The sequence below is a fragment of the Carex rostrata genome, chromosome 34 (assembly GCF_964058835.1).
Source record: "Carex rostrata chromosome 34, lpCarRost1.2, whole genome shotgun sequence".
NCBI classification, from domain to species: Eukaryota; Viridiplantae; Streptophyta; class Magnoliopsida; order Poales; family Cyperaceae; genus Carex; species Carex rostrata.
The window spans coordinates 1,314,851-1,334,164 of record NC_135951.1 but is presented as its reverse complement, the minus strand read 5'-3'; the positions used below and the strand labels follow the sequence as shown (position 1 = coordinate 1,334,164).

At 34.1% G+C, this 19,314-nt stretch overlaps 1 long non-coding RNA gene and 2 pseudogenes across 3 annotated transcripts; all 3 read right to left on the bottom strand.

The window, feature by feature from the left end:
• Window positions 1–9,869: 9,869 nt before the first annotated feature.
• LOC144548945 (L-type lectin-domain containing receptor kinase SIT2 pseudogene) lies at window positions 9,870–12,102 on the bottom strand (annotated as a pseudogene). Its single transcript, XR_013509507.1, has one exon. The product of XR_013509507.1 is annotated as an L-type lectin-domain containing receptor kinase SIT2 pseudogene (transcript).
• Window positions 12,103–13,194: 1,092 nt separating this feature from the next.
• LOC144548943 (L-type lectin-domain containing receptor kinase SIT2 pseudogene) lies at window positions 13,195–15,438 on the bottom strand (annotated as a pseudogene). Its single transcript, XR_013509505.1, has one exon. The product of XR_013509505.1 is annotated as an L-type lectin-domain containing receptor kinase SIT2 pseudogene (transcript).
• A 2,353-nt stretch (window positions 15,439–17,791) lies between these two features.
• LOC144548944 (uncharacterized) lies at window positions 17,792–19,007 on the bottom strand. Its single transcript, XR_013509506.1, has 6 exons — window positions 18,939–19,007; window positions 18,722–18,793; window positions 18,530–18,601; window positions 18,286–18,357; window positions 18,123–18,194; window positions 17,792–18,042 (listed from the first exon to the last, which is right to left on the bottom strand). It is a non-coding gene; the product is annotated as an uncharacterized LOC144548944 (long non-coding RNA).
• Window positions 19,008–19,314: the final 307 nt, after the last annotated feature.

Below are 19,314 nucleotides of genomic sequence, written 5' to 3'. Positions count from 1 at the left end.
ATTATAATGTTATTCCTCCACCCAATCCCTTAATAATTAAATTTTAGTTATGAGTCATTTATTTGGCTAGCAAGAGTCAACCCACTTAAACCCTCTGTTTTGAAGCAATGAGATAAAGGTTATTTATTTTTATTTTTTTAATGGTCAGCAGCGATCACCGCTTACAAATATATTAATAAATATATTAATAAGGAAAAAATTAATGGGCTGGAATGAACAGTCAAGGCATGAGCTCCTTGGTATTGACTTGGTGAACCTAGCAATTAAGAGCATATATATATAGAGAGAGAGAGAGTTGGACTACGGTACATTGCAATGTATAACATTCTTTGTACATTGTATTATAAATTACGTGATTCAAAGTCCAAATAACTGATCTAAATCGTTTATCTTGTTGTTCATATTAATATGTGTTTGGAGACCAAATTTTGTAATTTTTTGAAATTGTTTTACTATTTTTTTAGATTTGTTGAAAATCGCTGTTTTTTTATGGTCCAGATTTGTCTGAAAACAACGATTTTCAATAAATCTAAAAAAATAGTAAAAAAATTCTAAAAAAATATAAAATTTGGTCTCCAAACACATATTAATATGAACAACAAGATAAACGGTTTGAATCGATTATTTTGACTTTGAATCACTGGAGTTATAGTCCAATATACAAAGATGGCTATACATTGCAATGTACCATAGCCCATTTCTCTCTCTATATAATAACTTAAAGAACCGAATCTTCTGCTCCAAGTCCTCTGTCCATCCATCAATAATATGAACGGTCATAATTCTATTTAGGAATAAACTTTCTGGAGTTAAATTTGAAAACCATACATTCTATTTAAATGATTTAGAGTTAGGTGTGAAATTACTTAAGCTAGAAAACACGTCTATACATTTATCTAAAACAATGTACAGTAATGCAAAAAATAATATTATGCGTCAAATAATCAGATACTATATATTATCAATTCCGTTTCTTTAATCTATTTTGTTCGTTGTGTTGATAATCACCCCCATAAAAATTTTCAATGCTTTCTGTAAAGAACAATAAATTGAGAAACAAATTTGCTGTTATCTCCAAATCTGAGATTTTATTGGACAGTTTGCTCAAATTTTCCCTTTCTGCCACCACCCTAGTGCCACTTCAGGGAAGCTCAAGTAAAAACAGTGAGAAATTATACAAATCGAAGAAGATTGAGATGATTAAGAATTATACCATCCTGTTTCTGTTATGTTCAAGAGTGTTTTGATTTTTTTTTTTTTTCAACTATCACATTTCTATCTATTAGATGATTATTTCTCAAACCCCTCAACAAACAATGTAACTAATTGAGGTTAATAAAATAGAAGTATGACTTCTATTCTTACTTAAAAAAAACTGTGAGAAATTTCGAAGCAAGAGAAAAATTGAGATTTTCGGAGCAATGTTTATTTGTTGAACAGAATAATCATCATCCCCGTTATTTATTCTAGTTACAATATATAAAAGCCCTTAATATTTTGGGTCAATGTTTTATCTTTGACTAGGCCCCATTTAATTATGATTAGTGGAATTTGTCCATTCATTTTAAGTTTGACTCGTGAAAAACACAGCACAGCGATGATTGTTTGAAGAAATTTCCGAATGCCTCACTCACCAATAATAAATTAAAGAAATTTCCGAATGCTAATTGTTTGAAGTTGCAGAAATCAAGATAAACATATATGCATCAAAATTGAAATAAAAGGTTATATACGATCAATCAAAGTCATTGAAAAGTCAAAATATCTAGATTATTTTGCTAAGGTCGCCTTTTAGTAATTAAATTGACTCAAGAGGCGATTTAATAAGGCCACTTGAACGCTCTATCCTCAACTTTTAGTTGACTTGACCTGCTGCTTGAAGTGATTGCAGATCTATCACAGCTTTTTTTTGTACTATGTCTATTATATGACACCGAGCAAAGGACACACACAAAACAGTTTAGCTAGTATAATATGAGTGTTATTTTAGTCAATATAACACTAATTCTAAAACTTATCAACTGAATTTCAAATGGTGAATCTAAACCGTTCAAACCGATCTGCTTCATTAGTTGTGCGTTTATATACAAAATTTATGATTTTTCGAATTTATTTAGTATCAAGTCAAGCGGTCAAATGTGTGAGTTTTTAAGTTAATTTTAATGCATTCATTTTTCAATATTTTTATCGCTTGATTTAATGCTAAAATAACTCGAAAATATAAAAGATTTGCGTGTAAACGCATCACTCATAAAGTAAATCGGTTTGAACGGTTTCAATTAGTCGTTTGAAGTCTATTCAATCAATTTTGAAGTTAGTGTCATATGACTAGAGGTGCTATCGGGTCGGGTCGGGTCCGGATACTATTATATTTGGATCCGTACCCTAAAAGTGTTTGGGTCCAAATTTCGATCCATACACTTATATGTTTCAATTCGAGTCGGGTCCGGATCCGGGTACCTATCTACCCGTAGATATTTCGAGTCCAGTCTTTCGGTTCCGGGTAGATATATATCCATAACTTGTTTGTAGATTATCGGGTCTGGTTCGGAGACGGGGCGGTTCCGGATTCAAGGCGGTTCCGGAACCGGAGCGAGTATATGTCACAAAAAAATCAAGAGGATGGAGATAAAATAACTTTTGAAAAAAAAATATTGAAGAAGAGATATAATTTTTAAAAAGTAAAATATTAGAGATGATGATTTCATTTTCTATGGTTCAAAAAATCTATGAATGAAATACTAATAATTTGTAGAAATGAAATATTAATGAGAGTAATAAATTTTCATTATTATGCAGAGGATATCAAGGCAAATATTGAAGGATGTATCAATAATAATAAATTTTATTAAAAAAAATAATGCAGCTGTTATAGAAGGAATAAATTTGGCATTCATCTATGTGTATAAACATAGCGAATATGTCACTGCATTCTATTTTCTCATATTAAAAAAAATACTGGACTCATCACAGCTTATTGCAAAAATTAATATGCAAAGTTGTATTTTTATATATTAATAGTTATTAATATATGTTTTATCGGGTATTTATACGGGTATCGGGTCGGGTTCGGTTATGGATCGGATAATTAAATGAAACTCATATCCTACCCATTACAGTATCGGTTCCGGTTCGGATCCGGATCGGATATTAAATTATTAATTTTGTAACCATACCCATAATTTAACCGGTTATATTTTTTAAACCATACGCTATTCAAATTAATCGGATCCGGTTTGGTTCCGGATTGGATCCGAATAATCGAGTAAAAGTAGCACTTCTACATATGACATCGATGTTATACTAGTCGGACTCCACAAAACATAATTTAAATATGAGAGAGTTAAAAACTTTAATGGCTCAAAATTTAAAAGAAAAGAAAAATCAAGACTAGTTTATGTCGACTGTCATCACTTCATTAATTAGTAGCGGCGGGATCCAATGTAGCAACGTTTTAAGGTCATTATGATACCCACCATTATTGCCCAAATATATCACAAAGAAGAAAGTTAGTAGGATTAAGCAAACTAAAGTTATAATTTGATTTTAAAAATAGAACCGAACCGAACTGAATTAGCATTACAATTGAATCGAACCGAACCAAAGTTTTATTTCGGTTAGTTCGGTTCAAGCCGAAATAGATTTGTTTTTTTATTTAAAGCAATTAATTTATAATAAACTGAAGTATATTAAGAAATAAACCGGGATATTAAGAAATAAACCAAAGTATTTGAAGTAATTAATTAAGAAATAAACCGGGGTATTAAGAAATAAACCAAGACGGTCCGGATCAAATTCATAATATATAAAAGTTCAGTAGGTTTAGTTATTTTGGTTTTCAAAATTTCAAACCGAACCGAAGTTATAATTCAATTTTAAAAATAAAATTGAAGCGAACCGTTAAATCGAAAAAAACTAAAAAAACCGAACCATTTGATCCAAACTAATTCGGTTCGGTTCAAAACTGATTAAACCGGACCCAATGAACACCCCAAGTAGGATGAAGTCGATGACGTTATGAGATAGGATCGATATGATAATCCCCTATTTATGCACCCAATTAGGTCACTTTACTAGTCTCCCCCATTGTGTACCCACAAATGTATCCATCCCTTTTCTATTTTTCTTTTCATTTTCGTCAGAGTTTCTGGTACTTCTTTGTACCAAAAAAAATACTTTTTTTTGTAGAATTTTGTGATAAAAATCATATTTTATTTGTGTATAATCTTGAAAAATTTAATTCTTTTTGATGTTTTTTTCACCAAGTTTTAAGGCCTGTACGTTTGTCTTGGGTTTTTGTTGGTTGGGATATGATGGGTTTGGGAACCCACACTCATATGTATGCATGAGAATAATTATGGAAATGTACTTGATGAGTGTTCAGTTGTAACATGAGAATATTTGTGAGAAATCCTATTTTCTTTTTAAAATATTTTATATAAATAAAATAATTATTAAATTAAATTCAATTAAATCAATTGAACAACAACATAACACTACTTATCAATTATTATTTTATAACAAGCCTCTTGCCTGTAAGCTTGTTCAGTGTTTTAAAATGCGATTTTGTTCATGCATGCGGAAGACCACTGCATACCGCATATGCGGATTTTCATGCGGATTTATATATGCAGATTTTAAAATAAAAATTCACGTATATATATATATATATTCATATTCATATATTTGAATTTATTTTCACATAATAACATAACCAACAATAATTTTTTGATTTTTTAATATAAATTTTAATTAAAATACAATCAAATTATCAAAACCGCATGGAAAAACTGCATGGCCGCATATTTCAGTCCGCATGGCCGCATATTCAGACCGCATGGCCGCATATTCGGACCGCATGGCCGCATTTTTAATCCGCATGACCGCATATTCGGACCGCATATGCGGCCGCATGGAAAAAACGCATGAAAAAACCGCATGAAAAAACCGCATGGACATTCTGAGCACGATTGCCGACCGCATACGCATATGCGGCCCATGCGGCCACGTTTTAAAACACTGAGCTTGTTATACAATCACCGAAAAATAAATTAAAATTAAAATTAAATTAATAAATTGATCATTGTGGTGATTAATACAATATTTGCATTTTGCTTGTTTTTTCAAATTATACAATTATTTTTATTAATAAAATTATAATAATACAATTAAATAAAATATATTAATTAACAACATTAAATAGATGAAACATTCCAAATAAAAATTATTACTAAAATAGGTACAAATAAAATAAGAAAATATTTATAAATAAATAAATAAAAAAACAATTAAAAACATATACAGAAGAATAAACATTTATATATAATTATATAAAAATAAACATTTAAAATATTTCATGATCACAAAAAAAATTATGACTCCTGACCATTTAATTAGTTCCACAATGAAAAATCAAATAATCACCGGTGTACATGGGCACTAGTGAAAAGAGAGAGAAAGTCAAATGGATGAGACTGAGAGAGCCATGTGGGGTTGGAGATCGAAAGAGATAGTAGATTCCAGTAGGAGAGAAGACACGATAGAGGCTTCCAAGGAACAATATTGCAGCAGCAGGCCAGTAGCCGAAATTTTTATTAATATGAAATTAATTAAATAAATATCGATAATAGAGAATGAAATTGAGTTTTTTTGAAATATAGAAAAAACGTGATAGTTTACAACATTCCCTGAACGTTATAGACTATTATAGTCAGATTAGTCACAAACTAATTACCATCCCTTCTAATTAAACAACGCAGAAAAAAAAAATCCAAACCGTGATACTCTATCACAGCCAGACTTGACGGTTCCCGCCGAGATTTTTATATTTATCCAAAAAAAAATATTTTTTATTAAAAATAACCACGATTTGGCGAAATTTTTAAAAATACCTAACCCGCGGAAAAAATCCGTGGCCCGGGATTTTTTATTCCGCCCCGTGGAAAAAATCCGCGGCCCGGGAATTTTTCATGATTTTTGAAGATGCTTTGCTATGTTAACCAAAGGTGCAAAGTTGGGCTCAGAAGCACTCCTTTAGCAGTTCAGGTAATTTTTGAGATATGATATCTCGCGATCTGTTTTGAAATTTTTTGTGAAACTTTACAGTCATGTTCTATGATGTTAATACTACATGTCGGTCAATTTTCATGATTTTTGAAGATGCTTTGCTATGTTAACCAGAGGTGCAAAGTTGGGCTCAGAAGCACTCCTTCAGCAGTTCGGGCAATTTTTGAGATATGATATCTCGCGATTTGTTTTGAGATTTTTTGTGAAACTTAACAGTCATGTTCTACATTGTCAATACTGTATGTCGGTCAATTTTTATGATTTTAGAAGATGCTTTGGTATGTTAACTAGAGGTGCAAATTTGGGCTCAGAAGCACTCCTTCAGCAGTTCGGGCAATTTTTGAGAGATGATATCTCGTGATCGTGATCTGTTTTGAGATTTTGTGTGAAACTTCACAGTCTTGTTTTACGATGTCAAGACTGCATGTCAGTCAATTTTCATGATTTTTGAAGATGGTTTGCTATGTTAACCAGAGGTGCAAAGTTGGGCTCAAAAGCATAATCTCCAAAAAAAAAAAAAATTATTAAAATTCCCGGGCCGCGGATTTTTTCCACGGGGCGGAATAAAAAATCCCGGACCGCGGATTTTTTCTGCGGGTTGGGTATTTTTAAAAATTTTGCCAAATCGTGGTTATTTTTAATAAAAAATATTGTTTTTTGGGTAAATATAAAAATCTCGGGGGTTCCTGTTTTGTTTGACTTTACAAAGCCTTTTGTTCTTTTTTAAAAAAGGTGTTTGACAGATAGAGTATTAAATCCTCCCAAGACCTCAAACCTATTTTGGCTCCAAAACCAAACACCATACACCATCTCAATTCATATATGTAAATTCTCCAAAAAAAATAGTTTAATAATTCAACTGATGTAGATATCCAAACCGTTTTGTTTGACTTTTCTTTTTCCGCTCAAGGAATGAGCTCTTCGGTATTGCCTTGGTCAACCTTGTAAATAAGAGCATATATATAACAACTTAAAGAACCGAATCTTCTGCTCCAAGTCCGTCCGTCCATCCATCAATAATCTGAACGGTCAAAATTCTATTTAGGAATAAATTTTTTGGAGTTAAATTTGAAAACCATACATTCTATTTAAATGATTCAGAGCTAGGCATGAGATCCTCGGTATTGACTTGGTGAACTTTGCAATTAAGAGCATATATATAACAACTTAAAGAACCGAATCTTCTGCTCCAAGTTCGTCCGTCCATCCATCAATAATCTGAACGGTCAAAATTCTATTTAGGAATAAATTTTTTGGAGTTAAATTTGAAAACCATACATTCTATTTAAATGATTCAGAGCTAGGTATGAGCTCCTCGGTATTGACTTGGTGAACCTTGCAATTAAGAGCATATATATAATAACTTAAAGAACCGAATCTTCTGCTCCAAGTCCGTCCATCCATCCATCAATAATATGAACGGTCATAATTCTATTTAGGAATAAACTTTCTGAAGTTAAATTTGAAAACCGTACATTCTATTTAAATGATTCAGAGTTAGGTATGAGCTCCTCGGTATTGACTTGGTGAACCTTGCAATTAAGAGCATATGTATAATAACTTAAAGAACTGAATCTTCTGCTCCAAGTCTGTCCGTCCATCCATCAATAATATGAACGGTCATAATTCTATTTAGGAATAAACTTTCTGAAGTTAAATTTGAAAACCGTACATTCTATTTAAATGATTCAGAGTTAGATATGAGCTCCTCGGTATTGACTTGGTGAACCTTGCAATTAAGAGCATATATATAATAACTGAAAGAACCGAATCTTCTGCTCCAAGTCCGTCCGTCCATCCATTAATAATATGAACGGTCATAATTCTATTTTGGAATTAACTTTCTGGAGTTAAATTTGAAAACCATACATTCTATTTAAATGATTCAGAGTTAGGTATGAGCTCCTCGGTATTTGACTTGGTGAACCTTGCAATTAAGAGCATATATATAATAACTTAAAGAACCAAATCTTCTGCTCCAAGTCCGTCCGTCCAGCAATCAATAATCTGAACGGTCAAAATTCTATTTAGGAATAAACTTTCTGGAGTGAAATTTGAAAACCATACATTCTATTTAAATGATTCAAAGTTAGGTATGAGCTCCTCGGTATTGACTTGGTGGACCTTGCAATTAAGAGCATATATATAATAACTTAAAGAACCAAATCTTCTGCTGCAAGTCCGTCCGTCAATCCATCAATAATATGAACGGTCATAATTCTATTTAGGAATAAACTTTCTGGAGTTAAATTTGAAAACAATACATTCTATTTAAATGATTCAGAGTTAGGTGTGAAGTCCTCGGTATTGACTTGGTGAACCTTGCAATTAAGAGCATATATATAATAACTTAAAGAACCGAATCTTCTGCTCCAAGTCCGTCCGTCCATCCATCAATAATCTGAACAGTCAAAATTCTATTTAGGAATAAACTTTGTAGAGTTAAATTTGAAAACCATACATTCTATTTAAATGATTCTGTGTTAGGTATGAGCTCCTCGGTATTGACTTGGCGAATCTTGCTATTAAGAGGATATATATAATAACTTAAAGAACCGAATCTTCTGCTCCAAGTCCATTCGTCTATCCATCAATAATCTGAATGTTCATAATTCTATTTAATTAGGAATAAATTTTCTGGAGTTAAATTTGAAAACCGTACATTCTATTTAAATGATTCAGAGTTAGGTTTGAAATTACTTAAGCTAGAAAACAGATCCATACATTTATTTAAATAAATGTACAGTAATGCAAAAAATAATATTATGCGTCAAATAATCAGATACTATTATCAATTCCATTTCTTTAATCTATATTGTTCGTTGTGTTGATAATCACCCCCATAAAAATTTTCAATGCTTTCTGTAAAGAACAATAAATTGAGAAACAAAATTTGCTGTTATCTCAAAATCTGAGATTTTATTGGACAGTTTGCTCAAATTTTCCCTTTCTGCCACCACCCTAGTGCCACTTCAAGGAAGCTCAAGTAAAAACAGTGAGAAATTTCGAAGCTCGAGAAAAATTGAGATTGTCGGAGCAATGTTTATTTGTTGAACAGAATAATCATCATCACCGTTATTTATTCTAGTTACAATATATAAAAGCCCTTAATATTTTGGGTTAATGTTTTATCTTTGACTAGGCCCCATTTAATTTTGATTAGTGGAATTTGTCCATTCATTTTAATTTTGACATGTGAAAAACACAGTACACAGCGATGATTGATTGCTTAATTTGCTAATGCTCCTTTAATTTTATTGCACTCCAGAGGCCCCATTTGATTGAGATTGATTGCTCTGAACACCAATAATTCATTGCTGCTTTTAGAATAGTCTTCCCAAAAATATATTCTTATTAGCTTTCCTAAAAGCTCTTTAATTTCCGTCTAATATTGGATGTACAGTCAGTAAGCAATATAGTTTTCTAAAAATATAACATCTCTTTTATATAAAACTAGTATTTACACCTTTTGGATCGATGGTGTATGCCTTGCGGTGAGAAAGAGAGAGTGGTCCAAGCAATGAACGGAGGAGAACGAGACCAGTCTGGACAGAGGAATCATAAGATAGCCGAAGATGAAAAAGAGAGATTCTTTTGAAAGGAAAATCATACTACAAATTACATATAAATTAATAAAAAACAAGAAATAGATAGCCCATCGGAATTTAAAAGCAATTGAAGTTACAACATATATAACAACCGTGTTAAGTGCTACTTCGTGTGTGTTATGAATCAAAATAGTTATTATTTGTTACATATATGTACATTATTAAATAAGGATTATCATTAAACTCCAGCAATCATTTCTTGACGATACACACGTTGAATACTATAACATCTGATTACACAATATTATCATCAACAACAACAAAGTCTTGAATCCCAAACAAGTTAAGTAGGATAGAAATAAAACCTAACCGGAGTCATTACACAATATTATCAGACAAATAAAAATTAGAAAACATATACAAATTCTTTAAAGAGTCCGTTCTATCATCTACCATTAGATAAACTAGCGACATCTGTCATTGTAGTCATTGTAGTCATTGTAGAGGGATGTGATGACATAACGTAAGAATCGAATCCTTCATTCTGAAGCATTGCAAACGAGCTATGTTTCATATGTATTGCCGATAATTCTGGTAGGGGCGCATCGCCTTCCAAATATTGCACAGTTTGTCGCATGCTTGGCCTGGCACTAGATAGTGGATGTGAGCAAAGCAAACCTAGTTTTAGCACCATAACTGCCTCCTCTACTATATAACATTCGCCTAATCTAGGGTCCACAATATCAGCTAATGATCCGGATTTCCAGTGTTCTAATACCCGATCGACCATAATCATTTCCTCCCCTTGTTCACCGTGGTGTAATGGTCTCTTACCGCAAACAACCTCTAGCACGAACGCACCAAAAGCAAACACATCAGTAAGAGGTGTTGCCTTACCAGTTCTCGTAAGCTCTGGGGCAATATAACCTATTGTACCTGCCACATGGGTGGTTTGAGGGTCGGTACCACGATCGTATAGTCTTGCAAGGCCAAAGTCACCTAATCTAGCATTTAAATCAGAGTCTAATAAAACATTGCTTGCCTTAACATCTCGGTGGATGACGACTTTCTCCCAATCCTCGTGGAGGTATAAAAGACCAAATGCTACCCCTTTGATAATTTTGAATCGTTGGATCCAATTAAGGGTCGGCTTTTCTTGATCATACAAATACTTGTCAAGACTCCCATTTGGCATGTAATCATATACCAAAAGGAGCTCCCCTTTCTTCCTGCAATAACCCAATAATTGCACAAGGTTTCTATGCCGGAGCCGGCCAATACTCACAACCTCTGCAATAAATTGATTGATACCATGGTTGGATTCGTGTGTGACTCGCTTGACTGCAACTTCCAATTTTGATACAGGTAATACCCCCTTGTAAACCCTCCCAAATCCACCACTTCCAAGCAACTCTTTTTCCTTAAACCCATTGGTTGCTCGGTACAAATCTTTGTATGAGAAGCGATGTGGACCAAACTCAACTTCCCAATCTTCAATCAATTCTGCATACTTAAGCCGCCTCTTCACATAGAGGAAAAGGAAAACGACTAAAATAAGAATAAAGGCCGCTGAAGCAAAAGGCAACACTATTTCTAAGACTTTTGATCGGCCTTTGGGGGTTGTACGTGGGAGCTTTGGTAACTTTGATAGGTCAATGGATGATGCTGGTCCATTTAATTTGAAGCTCCATCCAAGAATGTAATGAGAGGTATAGTAAGCACCATTCGAAGAAGAAAAACCAACGTACATAGAATCGTTCAAAACATTTGAAAGATTTAATTTATAAGAGAGTAGAGGTTTTCTGGGCTTTGAATTTCCAATGGGAGATAAGGCAACAGTAATTTGTGTTTCTTGGCTCTCGTATTCAACCCATACTTGCATCGCTTTACGACTGATAAGGCTCAAATTTTGAAAAGAACCTGAATCGTCGGCATAATAGCCGGCAGAAATAGATTGGTTCGACTTCAAACTATATATATCAATACCAACATGGTTATCATTTATATCGTCGGACTCAACGTTCTGATAAGTGTCAAGCTCAATGGCAAAAATATGATTGGTGAGATTGCCATCGTTTTGATTATTGAGGAGGCCCATGTATCGGCCTGGCAAGGCGGCAGAGAGATTCTTCGAGGGGGAGATGAAGAAGGCAAGCCCATCGCCGCTGAGTGTAGGATCCTTCGGAATAATTGCAAATACAAATGTGGTCGAGAAGGAGGTGGTGGTGCTACCGAAGCGAATTGGAGAGGGATGGAAGGCATGACCGTACCTCATTAGAAATGTCTCGTTAGTTAACTTCAAAAGGCCATTTGACTCGATGTAAGCTATACCGTCTAGGATTAGATTTGCGCCGGCGAATCCATTGTAAGTGAATTCAACTTCTTGGCTGACAGAGAATGTGATTTTTAAGAGGAGGAGAAAAGCGAAAGCAATGATTTTAATCATGAGCATGGCTAAAGACAAATTATTTGCTTAGAAGATGAGAAGCTCACTTGGGCGTATTAATTTCTTTGCCAGCAAGTTGTTGTGGATTTGAGGATATAAAGTGAGCAGATATTATATATTATTGATTGATGTGAGAGATAAGGCACCAGATGCGTCTACTTGTACAATTTAGCTTACATAAATGTGGTTGCAAAAAAACAAAAAAACTTACATAAATGTCGTTAAGCATGTTATTGCTCTTGTGTAAATAATAATAGTTTTTAGATACATAAAAAAAAAATACTACCTTCTTGTAGTTCATATTTAAATCAGGTAATATATTTTACCTCTCTGAATAAAATAGTAAACTGATTTTAAAAATATAAAATTTTGTTTTCAAGTATATTTTTAAATAAAAATTACGTTAAAAGATTGTATCGAGTATTTGGAATTTGAAAAGAAAGATATAATACAGAGACCTACGTAGTACAAAGTATTGTAATCTCACTCACTCACTCACTCACTCACTCACCAATCATAAATTAAGGAAATATCCGAATCCTAATTGTTTGAAGTTGCAAAAATCAAGATAAACATATATGAACCAATATTAAAATAAAAGGTTAGATACTTAGATGCGATCAATATATAAAAGTCGTTGAAGAGTCAACATATCTAGATTTTTTTTGCTAAGGTCGCTTTCTAGTAATTAATTTTATTAAGACTATCGAAAAACGACTAAAGAGGCCATTTAGCATGGCCACGTGAACGCGGGCCTAACTACTACTTGACTTTAATTACCTGCTGCTTGAAGTGATTCTAAGATCTATGACAAATTTTTTGTACTGATGTCTATTACATGACACCGAGGAAAAGAGACACAAAACATGATTTCATTACGAGGAGAGTTCAAATGGTTTTATTTTTTTCACTTTTAAAAATTAATTAGCTCAAAATTTAAAATATAAATATTAAAATAAAACCGTTAAATGTGATCTACATACATAATTTTCACTACATGCTCACAAAAAAATTATCACATTTTAATTTTATTTTTACATGAATCAATAAGTTAAAAAATGAATGTCTAGAAATTATCCACATCAGTACATTTTTTACTAGTCTGTTCTATTATATATACATGAAAACCAAACAGACCAACATGTTCTATTATATATACATAATTCAAAAGTTCAACATGAAAAATACTACATATATACAACATCTGCGTACACAATATTATAAGTTAAACAAAAATTAGAAAACAAAGAGTCTGTTCTATTATCTGCCTATTATCTGCCACCAGATAAACCAGATAAACCAGAGAAAGATATCATTGTAGAGGGATGTGACAAAACATAAGAATTGAATCCTTCATTCTGAAGCTTTGAAGAAGTGGTAAACTTTGTATATATTGCCGATAAGTCTGGTAGGGGTGCATCGCCTTCCAAATATTGCACAACTTGTCGCATGCTTGGCCTGGCACTAGGTAGTGGATGTGAGCAAAGCAAACCTAGTTTTAGCACCATATCTACCTCCTCTACTATATAACATTCGCCTAATCTCGGATCCACAATATTGGCTAACGATCCGAATTTCCAGTGTTCTAGCACCTGATCAACTAGAATAGTTTCCTGCCCTTGTGCACCAGGGTATAACGGTTTCTTACTGCAAACAACCTCTAGCAGGAACGCACCAAAGGCAAACACATCAGTAAGAGGTGTGGCCTTGCCATTTCTCGTAAGCTCTGGGGCAATATAACCCACTGTACCTGCCACAAGAGTGGTTTGAGGGTCGGTCCCGCGATCATATAGTTTTGCAAGGCCAAAATCACCTAATCTAGCATTTAAATCAGAGTCTAATAAAACATTGCTTGGCTTAACATCTCGATGGATAACAACTTTATCCCAATCCTCGTGGAGGTATAAAAGACCTGATGCTACTCCTTTGATAATTTTGAATCTTTGGATCCAATTGAGGGTCGGCTTTTCTTGATCATACAAATACTTGTCAAGACTCCCATTTGGCATGTAATCATATACCAAAAGGAGCTCCCCCTTCTTCCGGCAATAACCCAATAATTGCACAAGGTTTCTATGCCGGAGCCGGCCAATACTCACAACCTCTGCAATAAATTGCTTGATACCATGGTTCGACTCGTGTGTGACTCGCTTGACTGCAACTTCCAATTTAGACACAGGTAATACCCCCCTGTAAACCCTCCCAAATCCACCACTTCCAAGCAACTCTTTTTCCTTAAACCCATTGGTTGCTCGGTACAAATCTTTGTATGAGAAGCGATGTGGACCATACTCAACTTCCCAATCTTCAATTACTTCTGCGTACTTAAGCCGCCTCTTCATATAGAGGAAAAGGAAGACGACTAAAATAAGGATAAAGGCCGCTGAAGCAAAAGGCAACACTATTTCTAAAACTTTTGATCGGCCTTTGGGGGTTGTACGTGGGAGCTTTGGTAACTTTGATAGGTCAATGGATGGTGCTGGTCCATTTAATTTGAAGCTCCATCCAAGAATGTAATGAGAGGTATAGTAAGCACCATTCGAAGAAGAAAAACCAACGTACATAGAATCGTTCAAAACATTTGAAAGATTTAATTTATAAGAGAGTAGAGGTTTTCTGGGCTTTGAATTTCCAATGGGAGATAAGGCAACAGTAATTTGTGTTTCTTGGCTCTCGTATTCAACCCATACTTGCATCGCTTTACGACTGATAAGGCTTAAATTTTGAAAAGAACCTGAATCGTCGGCATAATAGCCTGCAGAAACAGATTGGTTCGACTTCAAACTATATATATCAATGCCAACATGGTTATCATTTATATCGTCGGACTCAACGTTCTGATAAGTGTCAAGCTCAACGGCAAAAATATGATTGGTGTGATTGCCATCGTTTTGATTATTGAGGAGGCCCATGTATCGGCCTGGCAAGGCGGCAGAGAGATTCTTCGAGGGGGAGATGAAGAAGGCAAGCCCATCGCCGCTGAGTGTAGGATCCTTCGGTATAATTGCAAATACAAATGTGGTCGAGAAGGAGGTGGTGGTGCTACCGAAGCTAATTGGAGAGGGATGGAAGGCATGACCGTACTTCATTAGAAATGTCTCGTTAGTTAACTTCAAAAGGCCATTTGACTCGATGTAAGCTATACCGTCTAGGATTAGATTTGCGCCGGCGAATCCATTGTAAGTGAATTCAACTTCTTGGCTGACAGAGAATGTGATTTTTAAGAGGAGGAGGAAAGCCAAAGCAAGGTTTTTAATAATGAGCATGGCTAAGGACACAAATTATTTGCTTAGAAGGTGAGAAGCTCACTTGGGCGTATTTCTTTGCTAGCAAGTTGTTGTGTATTTGAGGATATAAGGTGAGCGGATATTGTTTATTCATGTGAGAGATGGCACCAGAAGCTTCGATCTACTTGTACAATTCATTGTACAGAAAAGTCGTTAATAAAGTGACTGTCTTTGCTATGTGGTACCTCTTAACTGTACTGCAAGCCGTGTGTGTGGCTTAGAATTATGCTGGGACTTTGTGCTTGGGTATCTCTAGTTTTATTTGCATAAAAAACAGTTCGGCCACTTTCTTCAATGAAGATGGACCTAGAGCCTTCATATCAAAAAAACAAAAAAAAATCGTTAATATAGAACAATTGACCAATAGAGCCGTTCCAGATCAACTGGGGGACAAAATTTTCGTTATGTCCTCTTGTGTAAATATTAATATTTTTTAGATAAAATATTACTACTTTCGTATGGATAATATTTAAATAAGGTAATATTTTACCACTTTGAAGAAAAATAGTAAACTGATTTAAAAAATATAAAATTTTTTCTCCAAGTATATATTTATATGAAAATTATGTTAAGAGATTGTATCGACTATTTGAAATTAAAAAACAGAGATACAATATAGAGACCTATGTTACAAAGTATGGTAATCTCACTCACTCACTCACCAATTATAAATTAAAGAAATTTCCGAATCCTAATTGTTTGACGTTGCAAAAATCAAGATAAACTTAATAAAAGGTTAGATGCGATCAATATATAAAAGTCGTTGAAAAGTCAACATATCTAGATTTTTTTTGCTAAGGTCGCTTTCTAGTAATTAATTTTATTAAGACTTTCGAAAGACGACTAAAGAGGCCATTTAATTAGCATGGCCACTAGAAGGTGCTTGAAGTGATTCCAAGATTTATCAAAGATTTCTGTCAAATCTCTATATCTCTTTTTAAATTATAGAGGGGTATTAGATGATAAACATCAAGTTTGGTGGCATTTGCCAATATCCCCTCAAAATTTGAGTTTTTATATGACTAGTAGCTAATAATCACTACAGCAGAAATACCCATCTGCGACCCATTAAATGGGTCGCAGATGGGTGAAGCCCCGGTCGCAGAAGGTGGGTGCCGGTCCCAGATGACCAAAATGGGTTGCTGATGACCCGGTCGCAGTTGCTCCGTCACTGATGACTGCCCTGCTGACGTCACCGGTCTCTGAAGAGTATGGTGCCGGTCTCAGATGAGTCCTTCAGCGACCGACGAGATCCGTCACAGATGCTGGCCTAAAGACCTATCAGAGACCGACTGGACGGTCGCAGAAGGGTTCCAAATGGGTCGCAAAAGGTTATTTTTTTTAATATTTTTTTTCCCAATTGATACAAAATGTATCAAACAAATATAATATTAAACCCATTATATTCATATATTTTTCTCAATTCCCAACTGGTACAAAACGTAATTCACAAGCATTTAACATCAAATATCAAACAATTGACAATCAAACAATACACATAAATACACATTATCTGAATATTCTTTATTACAATTTCAATACATGTGGATATAATAAACAATAATATATTATCACAAACAATAATATAAAAAACCAGAAACCAAAATTCAGAGAAACAATAGAGCAAAAAATACAATAAAAAAAAAAGTCTATGCCTTCATCCTAGCCCTGCCCTTGGACTTCTTGTTCTTGGACTTGGGCTTGATCTGGTGAAAAGTCTTGTAATCAGGTGCCTTGTATTCTGGTATGTCACGGAGACCTAGTTTTGACAGTACAAGGCAGTACCTGAGCAAAACCGCAAATTATCCCAATATACAACAAAAAAGTGAAAAATCATTTATCTCATTAAATGGTCCAAATGTTCCCTTTCCCATTTGACTAAACAAACAACGAGAATTTACTGTTCCTCATCACTGCTGCTCAGTGGCCTAATTGATATTCCCTTGAATTAGAAGGCTACACATGATATCTCTTATTTTGCCCCTAAACATATTTTGATGTTTTGCAGGGAAAATATGAAATTATTCTCAAAAGAAAATTCACCTTGAACTCGTGCAGAGCCACAATCTGACTCTGACATCTTGAACTCATCTCTGACTTTCTTGAGTTCCAATTTCATCTTCTCAGCTGAGGACATGTGATCAGGATGAAAATACTACAAAAAAAAAATCAGGTAGTAAATAATATTCTCAAGTTGCAATCGAATCATGCATATATAAATATACAAAATAAAATAATGAAAAACATTAGCACACCTTTTCAAATAATTGCTCCTGTGGTTACTCGTACATATATTTTGGTGTAACCAAACCTCCTAAGCTTGTCCAGATAGGCGTGCGCTGCACCCCTAATTGCCAAAAAATAATAATAACAATATTTATATTAAGATAAAAAAGTATCCTGGTATGTCACGGAGATCAAAGGTGTGTAACTCGGAGAATCTCTTGCTAATATTTAAAGTTGGGATGCTTAATTCCCATATTTTTCTCATAAAAAATTATACTAAAGCAAAGATAAAAATTGTGGAAGTTCATTATACCCATGCATGAACATACACACCGGAGCATCAGGCATTTACATACATGTAAAGGTATAGATGGTATGCTTAATAGAAACTTACAATTCTGTCATACTTGTCCAGCTAGTACCAATATAATCTGGTATTTTTCCAGTGAAAGCATTGTCACTTGCCCACCTGATAAGCTTAAAATGTTCTCAGATATGATAAAATCAATCAATAAGAGAAGTGATAAGCAAGAAGGATAGAGATGTTACAAGATTTGCATGTTTGTGAGCTTGGAGAGTGTTTCTGGAAGTTCACCCGTGAGACCTGAACTATCCATGTACCTGAAGAATTGAAACATCAAGAGATGCTTAATTACAGTATTATCAGCCTGCCCCAGTTCTATTTATTCCTTCAATAAAATTGACACCTTACCATTGCTGAAGGCTAGTCATGTTCCCAAATTCGTCAGGTATTGAACCGTTAAAATTGTTAGTACCCATCCCCCTGAAATAATTATATTTTTAATGAATGAAACAATTGATTTTGGTAATTTTTCACAGTCAACGGGTCAGTCCTGAATAATGAGTGCTCATATATAACCTACTGTACTATTATGGCAATAGATATTTTCATTAATGTTTAGCTTATTATTTAATTGGGGAAAGAAAAGCCTTACAGGAGAATGAGGTTTTGAAGATTGGCCAGCTCCTTTGGAATTGGACCCGACAATGCATTGGCACCAAAAGAGCTAATTATTTTGAATATAAAAAAGGTATCAATAGCATTAGCGAAGCAAGTATATGCATAAGAAACAAATATATTCCATATAACAAAGCAACTTTTATTCTCGATAGAAAATAGCTCTTACAGGACTTGCAGTTGACTCAGGTTCCCAATGAAAGCAGGGACAGGACCCGTTAAGTAATTCTGATCCACTTTACTGAAACAAGTTAAAAGGACAATTTTACAAAAAGGGGTAATACGGAACATCTTGAGTTCTAAAATTACATTCTGAAAGCAAAATTAAAAAGGAAAAAAGTGTGAGAAAAACAAAAGAATACAAGACTTTTTAGCAATCTTCTTACAAATAATTGAGATATGTGAGATTCTGGAGCTCATCTGGAGTGCCTACCACTTCCAATGCATACACTCTCCTGTTATAATTCAAAGAGCCATGAATAGATTAAATACTGTTAAAAAACACTGATTTTAGGCGCTCAAAAAGTGTATATATTGATCAGCATGAATATTACACCATTATGAACAGATACTAACATTATCAATTCGGTACCAGACTGGTACTGGTACAAGCATCTCGGTACCGGACAGGATACACAGAACCCCTAAATCACAGGAAAAAAAAGAAGAAATCACAGAATAACAGTAATCTCCTCTCCGTCCCCTCAGTACTAAGAAAAAAAAGAAGAAAAAAAATATTACCTACGGGAAAGGGGGATCAGA